We start from the raw sequence: 15,199 nt of genomic DNA on the forward strand, positions 1-15,199 counted from the left end.
TTTCATAGTAGCGAAGAAAAATGTGGTCATTAAAATTCTTTAACGACAGGTTTCTCAAATAGATAAATGACCATTAACGAAGGAAATTTTGTCTGTTAAAAGTAATTATACAATCAACAAAGGGAATATCGGCCGCTAAAATCACTTGAATTGACTTAATTAGTTGTTGTGATTAGAGTTTTTTAACGACCGGATAACATTTTAGCGAGGGAAAAATCCTGTCGCTAAGCATGTATAACGAACGAAAATTATATTGTTGCTAAAGAACCTTTAACGACAGGATTGTAAAACCAGTCGTTAACTTTTAACGTCAGAGCTTTTAACGACCGGTGACGAGCGAATTTTTTTCGGTCGTTATCAACTTATAACAACCAGAATTGGACTTTTAACGACCAAATTTCCTCTCTCTAAAGGCCTATTTTCTTGTAGTGCATTCTCATCAAAATTGTCGCTTTATTGAATATCAAGTAGGAGACAAAGTGATAATGAAAATCCCAAAGCGATACTTGTTTGCATTGTTCCGCGACCCTCGCCTGTACATTGGACCCTTCTCCATTAAGAAGCGCATTGGGAAAGTTACATATCGGGTGGATACCCCAACCTGGTGGAAGATTCATCTAATCTTCCATGTCAGCCTTCTGAAACCTTTTGGAAGACATGGAGGATCCTTCGTAGAGACAACTCACAATACCTAGTATTCTAGGCCCTAATTCAATTGGGAAAAGGCATGTAGAAGCTATTCTCGATGACCGAGTAATTCATGCTTCAAGGAAAGATCACCAAAACTTCCTGGTGAAATGGCAAGGCTTGTGATACACGGGAGAATACTTGGGAGTAGGGAACAAACCTCAAATCCTACAAGAGCCTGATCGATGATTATATTACAAATAAGGCACCGAGGACGTCGCCAACTCAGGTAGGGGAGAATGTCATGGGTGGCTTTCCAGCCCATGACCCCTTGGATGTGCCCCATGGTATCCTGGAAAGCCTCCTAACTCCTAGCACCATGGACGACCCCGTGGTCTTGGCTGTGCCAGGTGACAAGCGCTCTTGTGCCTGTGTCGCCCCATCGATTGGCCTCGACAGGGCCAAGCCGCAGGCAGATGCCAACAGCGCCGCGCGCGCAGACTCTGATGCTAAAGACAAGGTTGCTACCAACGGACAAACTTCTATCTTGTAGGAATCTATGTCCTTTTATTCTAAATATAGAGTAGGTTTACTTCCTGTATTTTCACTATGTCTCTCTAGCTTAGTTATGTCAAGTCCTGTAACTTTGGTTTATTCTTTTTAAGCATTATTAAGGGGGTCAAGCAATCAAACATTCAAACTAGCAAACAATTTTCTGTATTAGTGTCTTTCCCCTCGACACCGTGTTGCCTTTCGGTAATAGCTTTCATTAATGCAATTAAGATTTCTTTCATTGTCATTCTCTTTTATTTTCTCTCAATTACTCTTGACATTGGTTTTCCCGTACTGTACTGACAATCTCGTCTAGTGTACAGAGGGGACCCTAGTTTGCAGATAGTAACTGCACATACATCAGTTTCTTAGCCTTACGGTGCCCTTCCAAGAAATCTCAGGAAGGCGCCGCGTAACAACATACGTGATCGAAAAATAATAAGTTGATATGTAGAGTATAGTTCTCATGAGAACTTGTGATTAACTATCAACTAAATTAAACTTAAATGGTTAATCTATTCAAGTGAGCTTCTAAAGTGTGAATATTTAACTAAAACTAATCTATAGTAGTAAACTAAAAAGTTAAGGAAAAACAAGTCGGGAAGCTTAGAGATGAATTCAACGAGAGAGAATATTCCAGAGCCATGGGTCGGCTAATAATCCCGTTGATTCATTCTCTAAAATTGTCTAATTAATTTATCTAATTTATTGATTGACAGTGTTAATATTATTCATATCACTCTACTAATGTATTACTTACATATTCAAGCTAACCTAACGCCTATATTTCTATGGAGTTAAGATTAGAAAGAACTCCTTAATAATTCATTCATAACAACCAAGCAATGTGATTAGGTGTAAGCCTATCTTAACCACAAATTCATTGCCCGTGGTTTAGGTTCAAGATCTTGCTGTATTCAATCGTATATGCAACCAAGAATTCTCACCTTTGAGTTCAATCCTAAATTCATATATTGTATTTAATTGGTAATCAAGCAATAAAATAATTAAGTAAGATTGAATAAATAAATCAATATGATAAAATAATAAAAACTATTCAAGCTTCAGATACAACGTTCATGTAGTATTCATAACCCAAGAACTAATAAACTATGAGATTAAAAGAAGAGAAGAGAAGAAATACTAGTCGAAAGCTTGCTAATGTACTCTTGATGTGAATTTTCCTTCAAAGTGATGTCTCATCCTCATAATTAGGTTTAGAACCCTTTTATACAAGTTAGGGACGTTTAAGGCCCAAAATTATCTTCTCTATGTTGAAATAGGATAATTCCCGAGATTGGGCACCCTGGAAACCACATCGCACTAGCCTGGGTGTTCAAAATTTTGGAGTAATGTTTCTAGCACCACATATAACTGTAGGTACTAGCCTGGACACTAGAATTTGTCACTTTTGCTTTTTCAACTCCGACTCGTGTGTATTCATTATTTACTTTGGATTGATTCCTAAACATATAAACATCAAAAATTATCTCAACGTATTACAATTACACAATAGAACCAACAAGAATAGAGCAAAATGTGAGGTGAAGCACATACAAAAGTATATATTCTTGGCCAGACATCAACACCCCACACTTAGGCTATTGCTCGTCCTCGAGTAACCTAAACTTTACTACCTTAATAACACAACTCAAGATACCACATCACGAGGGAGCATATAGCAATTAAATATACTACATCTATTAATACGGTTGAGGCCAACAATTAAACATGGGCATACACAATTCATACACTTCCCAACTTTCTCATGCCTACGTATAAGTAAACAATCCAAACATTCAAATAACTTTCCCATAACCACCTCACCTCAAAGACCGACTCGTCACCCTAAAGCATTCTCAACTTTCACACTTTCTCCAACAAGAGAAGCTTAATAATATCACCTATCGGTCATGAGATCATGTGCCATCACCATCAAAGACGAGAGTTTATATAGTCCACACGTTCAAATATGAATTCGAAAATAATTTAAGGACATCACATATATGAATAAAAATTACTCCCTTTCACAAAGAAATTCATGTGCATCCCGAGGTTGTACCATAGGATTGCCCATAGTGTATGTCTCTACTACTTTAAACTTGCCAAGTCTAGGATTAATTAGGTCTTTATAGGTTGTAATGTATGGTAGGATATATTTGGATATTTGTGACTCATCCTCCTAAATACTTTAATACATCACACATCAACTTCAAGCACATACTCGTCATAACTAATTCAACAATTTTCCACAGAACCATAGACAATTAAGATCTTTTCCTTTATGGACATCTATATCTTTTCCTTTTTGGCATATTATCTTTTTTTGTACATTTCGGCATTTTGTTTTTGCTTGTAGTGTGGATGTCAAAGAAAAGGACTACAGGTTCAAATAGGCTAACTAGAGATAATTTTATTAGTGAACAACAAAGTAAATCAATGATCAATCAAAGAAACTCCTACATCATCTCGCAAAAATTAATTATTTCACCTCGATTAACACACGGGGAAAGTTCGAGATTAACACAAGATATCACAGAATGTCAAGTAAACCTCACATCGCACAATGCACATGACTCACTTAGGATGATTTCATATCAAATCTCAGGTCAAAGAAAGTAATGACATAGCCAAAACATATTAAGCAATAAAGCACTAGATGACGTACGAGTCAAGAAATTGAGAAAAGACGTCAGAAAACAGGATATTCAATTCAACTAAGGCCTCACATTCAAATCATATCAGGAAGGTGATTCACATGCCAAATACTAAATATGCTAGCATCAATTAAATCAATAGGCATCTAGGAAAAAAATTAGTTTTCCTTCCTATACTAATCATAAAAAGATAAAAATACCCGGTTCAATTTATATCCCCTGAAAAAAGAACCGGTACCCGAAGAAAAATTAAGGAGAATTATTACCTACTTAATACTAACTAAAAACAAAAGAAAAATATTTTTGAATTTTCTTGTTGGACCTTAATCCCTCAAGAAAGTTGTCCAAGAAATCCATTGTCGGGAAAAGGGCAAATTTTCTATTTTTGATTTTTGATTTTTTCCTCTTTTTCAAAAAATAATTTTTTTGATAAAGCAATCACTAAGCTAGAAAGGAGTACTACAGCCAAGCTAAAAATAGCACTGAAAATTACCAGAGAATCTTTCCACCCTACACTTAGAATTGTGCATCGCCCTCAATGTACGCCATAAATAACAAGAGGGCAATAGAGACTCTCTGGTAGGCCAAAGGCCGAAGCGTTAGCAGCTTACAATATACTCTGACTTCTCCTAGGCCTGGTCTTCGTGTGGGAACTCTTATATTTAGTTTCAACCATTTGCTCGATTTTTCACACGCCTACTGGCTTAAATTTCATGCTCCTACTCCTACAAAATAAAAAATAACACTACAAAAATAACATATTAAAAAAAATAAAAATAAAGGAAAGCAGTAGACTTGGTTCCTCCCAACGAGCACCTTATTTATAGTCGTGGTTATACCAACTTTACCACTTTTTCTTCCACCTCGAAGATATCAATTGTATCCCCAATTTTGGTTCAAGCTTGCGGTCATGGTCTGGGGTGGTGGTACAAGGCCAACATAACCAAGTAACCAATATCATATTTTACACTTCTTGGCATTTAAGTGAGAGATGCCATCCTGTCTCCTTGGAATCTTTTAGAATATATGCACTGTGTTCTCCATTCTTAGACTCCTTCATAGGCTCGGATGACTCAATTTACATGTCACCACCCAACACAATATTGAAAAATATTTAAAATGATGTCTAATGAGCTCCAATTCTGAAATTGCATTATTTTTGACATTTCCACCTTCACACGCACTAGAGTCACAAGAATGATATTGTCTAGTAAGGTCCCATAAAAGTTTGTCAAGGATTTAAGGATTTATAATGCCAAAGTCAGGCTATATTGTTCAGATTTGTGGACTATGAAATGCATCGTCAAGTGGGTAAAAAAAAGTGGCAGGAGAAGACGATTTTGCGATCAGTTATGCGGACCACAAATCGGTTCCACTGACCACAGAATCATCACGGACTGAGGCAGGAGTAACTAAATTTTGAGAGGTATTTTGTGGTGGGTTATATGCACTGCATAGCCATTTTGCGGACTGCATATCCGTCATGGAATCAGTAGGAGAAATTTTGAAGGAGATTTTGCGGTATAATATTTGGCTTAAAGTATGTGTATTTATATGCATGTCGCCTCGCATTTTACTCACATTTAATAGATTTCGGATGTATAATATAATAATTTATTCTAATTCATGGAAATATTTTATGTAGGAATCATCCGGAAGAATGTGGGATGAAAGTGCACGAGTTGAAGTAAAAAGAGAACAAAATCGGACAATGCAGTGCCCAGGCCAACGCGTCTCGCTACCCGTGGCGTAACTTACATGCCTGAATAATTTTGGACACTACTCAGCACCAGGGCTAGCGCGTCGTGCTACACTGGAAGCTGGGTGATGGAAAGTCTCCTATTTTGCTCAGGACAAGGTTCTTTCGGCCCTACATACCCCCAACTCATATAAAAGGAAGTCTAAACCACTTTTGGATGGGGAGATGCTGCTTTGAGAGGGAAACACAAGCACAAAACACTCAGGAGCAAGGATTCTCAGTTTTTCTTTAGCTTTCTTTGTATTTTCAACTATTCAACACTTATTACATTATTTAACTTTATCATGAGTGGCTAAGAACCTTATTATTCTAGGTTATGGGTCATTATTGAGTACTGTAGTTTGACGGTTGATTGTGTTGCTTGAGTCTATCCGATTAATTTGTTTATTCAATCTTGCACTTAATTATTCTATTCCGTAGCTAACAATAGAGTACTATCTATGAATTTATAGTTGAACTCGCAAGTGAGAACTATAAATTGCATATAGGATTGAATAGAGTAAGTTCTTGAATTTGGGCATCGGAGAATAGATTCGCAATTAGGATAGATATATTCTAGTTGTCTTACTTGGTTATTTTTGCAGCAAATGCACATGCATTTTCGTTAATTCTGATTCTATAGATATATAGTCTTAGGTTGGTTTGAATAGGTGAGCGGAGCATCGAAAGAACTTCACGAGCATAATAAACCTTGCTAATCAAGAAATTATATAAGTCAAGTGATTTCATCAACTGGAATAACGCAATAGGAGAGACATTAATCCCATAAACTCGAAATATACCCATCTCAGTGAATTCTTTCTAAGTGTTTGTTTGCTCTACTTGTACAACGATCCGACCGGTTGTTTTGAGCATTTACGCTCCTTTATATTTTCTACGAGGTATTATGACTTGTGTGAATTGTCGGTTTTGGTTTTAAGGTATTTCAGAGTTAGCTTGGAAGAATGAATTTTCATATTGGAAGCTTAAGTTGAATTAGTTGACCGGATATTGACTTATGTGTAAACGACCTCGGAATTTAATTCTGATATTTTTAATAGCTCCGTATGATGATTTTGGACTTAGGAGCGTGTCCTGAAAATTATTTGGAGGTCCGTAGTGAAATTAGGCTTAAAATAGCGAAAGTCGAATTTTTGAGAAGTGTGACGGGGGGTTGACTTTTTGATATCGGGGTCGAAATCCGATTTTAAAAATTTTAATAGGTCTGTTATGTCATTTATGAATTGTGTGAAAAATTTGAGGTCAATCGGACATGATTTGATAGGTTTCGGCGTTGTTTGTAGAAATTAAAATTTTCAAAGTTCATTAGGCTTGAGTTGGGGTATAATTCAGGGTTTTAGCATTGTTTGAGGTGATTTGAGGGTTTGAATAAGTTCGTATGATATTTTAGGACTTGTTGGTATATTCGGTTGAGGTCCCGAGGGGCTCGAGTGAGTTTCGGGAGGTAAACGGGTCGATTTTGGAATTAACATGTTGGTTGAAGACTGTTGGTGTATTTTTCTGGTTTCCTTCTTCGTGTTCGCGAGTGGGCCCTCACATTCGCGAACGGGAATTTGAGGCAGGCGATATTTTCCCTTCGCTTTCGCGAGAGGGTCTCGAGTTCGCAAAGAGAAGCTGGAGTCAGACGAGGTTGTTCATTGCGTTTGCGATTGGGTATCGCGTTCGCGAAGGGGAGCTCGCATTCGCGAAGAATAGTTTGATAAAGCATCGCATTCGCGAGCAGTGTCAGGCGTTCGCGAAGAGCAATGGCAGCGCAATTTTTTGCTTCGCGAACGCGAGGCACTGACCGCGTTCGCGAAGAAGAAATATCTGGGCAGAGAGTTTAAGTTCAGAAAATGGGACTTTGTCCCATTTTCCATTTCTGATGGATTGGAGCTCGGGAAGAGGCGATTTTCGGGAGTTTTTCAAGGAAAAAAATGGGGTAAGTGTTCTTAACTTAAATTACCTGAATTCATGGTTGTTTTTATCATTTAATTGGTGAATTAAGTTGGAAAAGTTTGAAAACCCTCTTGGATAAATTTGGGGATTTGAGGGCCGAATTGTTATCGGAATTTAGTAATTTTGGTATGATTATTTTCGTGGTTGAATTGGTGATCATGCGGGCCCCACAGGCAATATTTTAGCTAAAATTCGAACTTTTATGGAAAAATTATATTTTTATATGGAATTAATTTCAATAAATTTTATTGACTACAACGAATTATTTGTGGCTAGATTCGAGGCGTTTGGAGGCCAATTCACGAGGCAAAGGCTTAGCGGAATAAGAATTTCATGTTTTGAGGTAATTAACAGTTTTAAACTTGGTCCCACGGTTATGAAACCCCGGAATTTGGTATCATGTGATTACTTTGGTGGTGCCGCACATGGTAGGTGACGGGCGTGTGGGCGTGCACCGAGGGGATTTTAACTTGGTCCGTCCCGTGGAAATTGTAAAGTTGAATAACTTGTTGTTAGCTATGTGCTCTCCATGTGTTGTGTAAATGTGATTGTAAGTCATGTTAGACACCATGTTTAGACTATATGTTGGTATCGTTGGAACCCACAGAGGTCGTGTACATGTTGAACTATCTGCTTAATTGTCGTTTTGTACTCAATCACAATTTACTTGATTATTTTATCCCAGTCTCTATTGTTCATTATTGATGCATCATATCATTGTTGTTAGGCTGATTTCATGATTTCTGAGAGCTCGAGAGACTGGAGAGATTTATGACTGAGTGAGGCCGAGGTCCTGATTGTAAGATATTATTGTAGCACGTGAGTTATCCGTGCAGCACGTGAGTTATCCGTGCATCACGTGAGTTGTCCGTGAAGATCCAGATATTATACTATAGAATGTGAGTTGTCCGTGCAACACGTGAGTTTTCCGTGCAGATCCAGATATTGATACCATAGTATGTGATTTGTCCATGCAGCACATGAGTTGTCCGTGCAGATTATAGTGCTTGGGCGGTAGATGCCGTGTTTCGCAGACCTTGTCTCTTCTTCCCTATCTCCTTGTTTACTGTATTTAGTTAAGACTATCATAGACCGTATTTTCCAGACTTGTAATCATATTAGATGCTCATGTACTCAGTGACACCAGGTTTTGGGAGTATTTATATTTGTACTTGTGAGATTTCTTCCACTGAATTTAAATCATTCTCTTTTCAAATTTAAAAGAATACGTAGTTTATTGATATTGTCGGCTTGCCTAGTATTGAGATAGGCGCCATCACGACGGGTGAGAATTTGGGTCATGACAAGTTGGTATTAGAGCCTAGGTTGCATAGGTCTCACGAGTCATGAGCGGGTTTAGTAGAGTCTTGCGGATTAGTACGGAGACATCTGTACTTATTTCTGAGAGGCTGTAGAACTCTTAGGAAAATTTCCCTTCTTGTATTCTATCGTGCGGAAGTGATTAAGCTTGAAACATAACTCTTTGAATTCCTTCCACGCATTCGTGTGCGCATGTGAGCGCTCAGTATTAGTTGTGCATCGCTGGCTTGTGATTTCATGAACGAGGTTCGAGATGAGTATTCTGTATTTTGTTGATAGGATAGTCTAGAGGACTTGAGGCCGAAGTTAGACCGCAGCTTAAGTTCGGTAGTTTCGGTTGTAAGAACCTGTGCGATTGGACATATGCATTTGGTAGTATTCCTATGAGTGGAATTTGTGGCTCGATGAGTGGTTCAATGACTATATGATAAGTATGATGTGAATGTGGGATATGTTCAGATGGGTTGAATGAGACAAATAAAGTTTACTTGTGACTCAAGATTTTGCTATTGGGTACTTGATTTCTGTCTTGATTTGACATATAGTCTCGAGTTGTGAGTGTATTGAAGGATCTTTCACGTTGTTAAATTGTGGGACAAATTAAATTCTCATGTCTTGTCAATGAGTTTGGACTCAATAAAAGTAAGGGGTTATGTAGTAATTGTGGTTGCGAATGGATATTTCTAATATTGATGGCACGAGAAAGATGATCTTCGAAGAGGCTTAGGGTCGGTAACATTTTATTGGTTCAGGTACGCAGAGATACATTTTGATTTTATGCAACAGTTGGGCAGTAAAGTGTGAGGGAAGACATGACGGGAAGTGTTTCGCGGTGGTTGAAGTACAAGCAGGTCAAGTAGGAGAAGTAGAGGTTGAGAAGTTTCTTAAAGGAGATGTTTTAACCAATGCAAGAGTGGCAGATCAACATATGGATTCTGTGGTAGGGTAGTCACCTGCCTTGAGAAAGTGTAGAGCGGTTTGGAATCGTGATAAAATGTGATTTGGCCTACAGGATTTATTTGGAGTGATGGTTACTGTACGGAGAAAGATTGAATATGGCAGAAAAGAGTTTGTTTGAAATGAAGAGGGATGTGAAGATCTGATTATCATTTCAGGCGCAATATGACTTAAGTTCGGAAGGTATTGTTGAACTTTTAGTTGATGTAAATAAGGAAAGTGCAGACTTATACAAATGGTGGGCGAGCATGAGCTCATTAGAATTTACTGATTACGTAGTCGTTTCACCCAATGCAACGTAATTGGAAGATATCGGTAAGGAATTCCACAGGTGGGTTATCTCTGGTAAGCAGTTAGTGGTGGCGTGATGTTGATGAATCTTCTAGGAGGAATATTACTTGCTACCCGGTAAGAGGTCGAGTGTGTGACTATGGCTGGTGATTCAGAATGTCCATGAGAAGCTTAACAAAAGACTTCGAGAGGCTTGGCGGGTTAACGGTACGAGATCTTAGTAATTGAGAAGGGGAAATCCTTGCGGGTTCTAATTTTATATAATTGCAGCTTAAAACTAAGTGGGGGAGCATGCTATTGACAATTTGATTTTATGGTTATGTATTAAACTTTAGTTTTTGGTCAGAGTCATACTCGTGGATCAGTTATAACTTGCGGAGATGGAGATCGAGGATTACTCGAGTAAGGAAATTCCTGAATACGGGTTATATGGAATTTTATAGAAATATGAAAATTATGGAATGATTAAGTTGTTATTTTGAAGGATGTAGTGCACACGAAGTATGAATTTGATTGGTCGAATTAAGGCATGGTTACTTATTTGAGTGTTGACTGTGACAAAGGTGCACATGTTTTTAGGCCCGTTTGGGGCGGAATAAATTAGATTTGAGCAGAGTGGATGACTATCGAGAGGGTTCTAATGGATTCAAAATGTATATAAGGAAATTGAAACTTTTTCGAATTCGTATATCACTAGAATCAGTTACTCATATTGGATGGTATCGGGACATGCAGTAATTCTGTTTGACTATGGATTCTACATTTCCGTATAAGAAAGGAAAGAGGAACAATTTTAAATTCGCATAACGTATTTTAAGAGTGAGTGTTGCGGTTGGGGTATTTATGAATGTGCCTAAGAAGAATACAGTGGCTTATGGGCCTTAGTGAGATGTGGTTTTATGTTAGGATGTCTTGTAGTGAGCTTTGGGCAAGGATAGTAGTGTTTTGACAAGGAGAAATGTCGACTTGAGGGTGATTCAGAAGAAACTCGGAGAAAATAGGACAAAAGGGTAACATGCTGGATCAGTATGGTAATGGTATTCTCGGTTCTTTTGGTTCTTATAATGACGTTGGGCTTTACGGGTGTTTTGTGGCAATACTCTCGGATTTGGCAACTTGTGTGGCTTGGTGGAGTTAGAGGAATTCAGTTCTGTTAGCTTGGTTATGTCCAAATGGATTTCAAAGTGTTCATGATGGTTTCTACCATGGTTTGAACCGGATATTTTCTACCGGTGTACGGAATGTGTTGTGTATTATGATTTCCTCCTGGAAAGAAGCAAGAGAGAGGTTTCTAACTAATAAGGTATATAATTTGCTGGTGACTCAGAGTTGATAATGGGATTCTTATGCTTGTCACATGATGCCATAATAGATGTGGTGTGTTGTGCGGGAATAGGATTTACATGTACAAGGTGACAGTTCGGTCTTGAAGAGAAGGTAACGAATGTTGGACAGCATGGTCCATTTCAGATATTTCGATGAATCTTATAACTGCTCGGCAATTCCTGAGAATGGTGCGCATTTCAGAAAGCGTGTTGTATTTTGACTTACGGATGTTCATCGGTATTGCAATACTCACCTGGTTGATAGACTGCTAATATTCAAATTATTTCTATGTGGCACGGAAGAATTATGAAAGTATTCCTTATGGGAAGATCGTGAATGGAAGATGTGTTAGTCATTCTAGTGTTGGAGTTGGGATCATTTATGGTGATTCATGTATTTGATGAATTTGGAGATTGGGAGTTCTCAGAAGTATACTGTTTTAGGTTGCGGCCTGTTGGCGGTGAGTATTTTATTTTAACTCAGTGTAGGCACTAGTAGTGTTAATTATTTGTGATAGCTATGCGCTATAAGTGTGCATATATGTGAGGTTTGAGCCAATGTGCGGGCATCGGGGCAAGTATTCATACCCGAAAGAATGCTTAGGCTATGATATGCCTAGAGTTGACTGTTAAGCGTAAAGTTACAACGTTTCTCGTGTTCGTACCTTTGTTGAGAACTATATGGGCTGCATTTGAAGTTACAAATAGGCTAATTCCCCTGAATAAATGGGGTAGTTACTATTTCCGCGTTAACTTGCCCATTTGAAGTGTGATAATAGACTTTGCACATGCTTACACTATGACGTGCTACTTATGCCAGTCCAGGAGCATGAGAATCTTATTTCATTATCATATACAAGTGTAGTTGTTTAATTGCTCATGTATGATATGCTGGGACTGGAGGCCTGTGACCATGCCTGGCGATTCATATAATTGGCACGTGAGTTGTCCGTGCCGTGAGTGGGAATTCTATTTTTATAATGATTTATCTGATCTATTTATTTCCTTCTTCTACAATTATGCACATGCACCTATTGTTATCCTCTTCCCGAAATTTGAGGAGTTGGTTGTAACATTGCGGTGGTGGTGATGCTTGTTGAACTTGCAATATAGTTCTCTTCCTTGAAACATCTCCCATATTTGGGTACACGGATTACGCAGTTGTGGCTTGAGTTATATTGATGTGGTGTGTCCGTGGGATAGTTGTGTTTAATAATATTAGGTCATTGGACCTAGAATGGGTATTAACAGACTTGATTATGATATATTTGGGAGGATAATATTGAAAGTCGGCTTAGGAGAGGATTATGGTTCTGGTTGGGGCGAGAGAGCTCCATGGCTAATTGATCTGATGAGTGGTTATGAGTTTTTGATTGTTTCTTTCATCATTGGCAGTGTACGAAGGTTTTGGAATGAGGTTTTGTTGAATGCGGGGTTTTATACTAGTACTTGGTTGGTTTTGAGTAGTTACTATGATTAGAAATGGTGCTACGAGTATGCGAGTTGTGTAGTATATTATGCGATTATGTCTGGGATTATGGTTATGGCTGGATCCAACTTGTTCAGGCTTATACAGTGCGTAGATATGAGATTAGAGTCTTGAAAAGAATTCTGAATGTTAGAAATTTGGCTCCAAGTTTTAGGCTAAGGTTAAATTAATGATTTTCAGCTGTGTTATGTGGTCAGGCCTATATAGAATAGGGTGACGTGGGATCACCCCCAGGTATGTGCATGGTAAGGTGGATTAGTGATTTAAAGGCTTAGGAACAACTCTTGGCACGTTCGAGGACGAACGTATGTTTAAGTGGGGGAGATTGTAACGACCCGACCTGTTATTTTGAGCATTTACGCTTCTTTCAACTATTTGAAGTCTTGAATAACTTCCTACGAGGTATTATGACTTGTGTGAATTGTCGGTTTTAGTTTTAAGGTATTTCAGAGTTAGCCTGGAAGAATGAATTTTCATATTGTAAGCTTAAGTTATATTATTTGACCGGATATTTACTTATGTGTAAACGACCTCGGAATTTAATTCTGATGATTGCAATAGTTCTGTATCCGAAAACTTATTTGGAGATCCGTAGTAGAATTAAGCTTAAAATGGCAAAAGTCGAATTCTTGAGAAGTTTGATTGGGGGTTGACTTTTTGATATTGGGGTCGAATATGATTCTGAAAATTTTAATAGGTCTGTTATGTCATTTATGACTTGTGTGAAGAATTTGAGGTCAATCGGACATGATTTGATAGGTTTCGGCGTTGTTTGTAGAAATTAGAATATCAAAGTTCATTAGGCTTGAATTGGGGTGTAATTTAAGGTTTTAGCGTTGTTTGATGTGATTTGAGAGTTCGACTAAGTTCGTATGATGTTTTAGGACTTGTTGGTATATTTAGTTGAGGTCCCGAGGTACTCGAGTGAGTTTCGGGAAGTTAACGGGTCAATTTTAGACTTAGCATGTTGGCAGAAGACTGCTGGTGTATTTTTCTAGTTTCCTTCTTCGGGTTCGCGAGTGGGCCCTCGCATTCGCAAGGAGAAATTTGAGGCAGGCAAGATTTTCCCTTCGCATTCGTGAGAGGATCTCGCATTCTTGAAGAGGAGCTGGAGTCAGACAAGGTTGTTTATTGCGTTCGCGATTGGGTATCGCGTTCGCGAAGGAAAAAATAGTGGGCGTGGGTATTTTTCCTTCACGTTCGCGAAGGGGAGCTCGCATTTGCGAAGAAGAGCTCGGTAAAGCATCGCGTTCGCGAGAAGTGTCTCGTGTTCTTGAAGAGCAATGACTGGCAGCGCAATTTTGTGCTTGGCGAATGCGAGGCACTGACTGCGTTCGCGAAGAAGAAATGCCTGGGCAAAGAGTTTAAGTTTAGAAAATGGGACTTTGTCCCATTTTCCATTTTTGACGGATTGGAGCTCGGGAAAAGGCGATTTTCGGGAGTTTTTCAAGGAAAACAACGGGGTAAGTGTTAACTCAATATTGGTTAAATTACTCAAGTTTGAAAACCCTCTTGGATAAATTTGAGGATTTGAGAGCCGAATGGTTATCAGAAATTAGAAATTTTGGTATGGTTAGATTCATGGTTGAATGGGCATTCATATTTCGTAACGTTCGTCGGATTCCGAGATGTGGGCCCCACGGGTAATATTTGAGCTAAAATTTGAATTTTTATGGAAAAATTGTATTTTCATATGGAAATAATTCCAATGAATTTTATTGACTGAAACGAATTATTTGTGGCTAGATTTGAGGTGTTTGGAGGCCAACTCACGAGGCAAAGGCTTAGCGAAATAAGAATTTCACGTTTTGAGGTAAGTAACAGTTTTAAATTTGGTCCCACGGGTATGAAACCTCAGAATTTGGTATCATGTGATTACTTTGGTGGTGACACACATGCTATGTGATGGGTGTGTGGGCGTGCACCGAGGGGATTGTGACTTGGTCCATCCCGTGGAAATTGTAAAGTTGAATAACTTGTTGTTAGCTATGTGCTCTCCATGTGTTGTGTAAATGTGACTGTAAGTCATGCTAGACACCATGTTTAGACTATATGTTAGTACCGTTGGAACCCACAGAGGTCGTATACATGTTGAACTATCTGCTTAATTGTCGTTTTGTACTCAGTCACAGTTTACTTGATTATTTTATCCCAGACTTTATTGTTCATTATTGATGCATCATATCATTGTTTTTGGGATGATTTCATGACTTCTGAGAGCTCGAGAGACTGGAGAGATTTATGCCTGAGTGAGGCCGAGGGCCTAATTGTAAGATATTATTAT

This window comes from Nicotiana tomentosiformis, chromosome 6, assembly GCF_000390325.3.
Source record: "Nicotiana tomentosiformis chromosome 6, ASM39032v3, whole genome shotgun sequence".
In the NCBI taxonomy this organism is placed as follows: domain Eukaryota; kingdom Viridiplantae; phylum Streptophyta; class Magnoliopsida; order Solanales; family Solanaceae; genus Nicotiana; species Nicotiana tomentosiformis.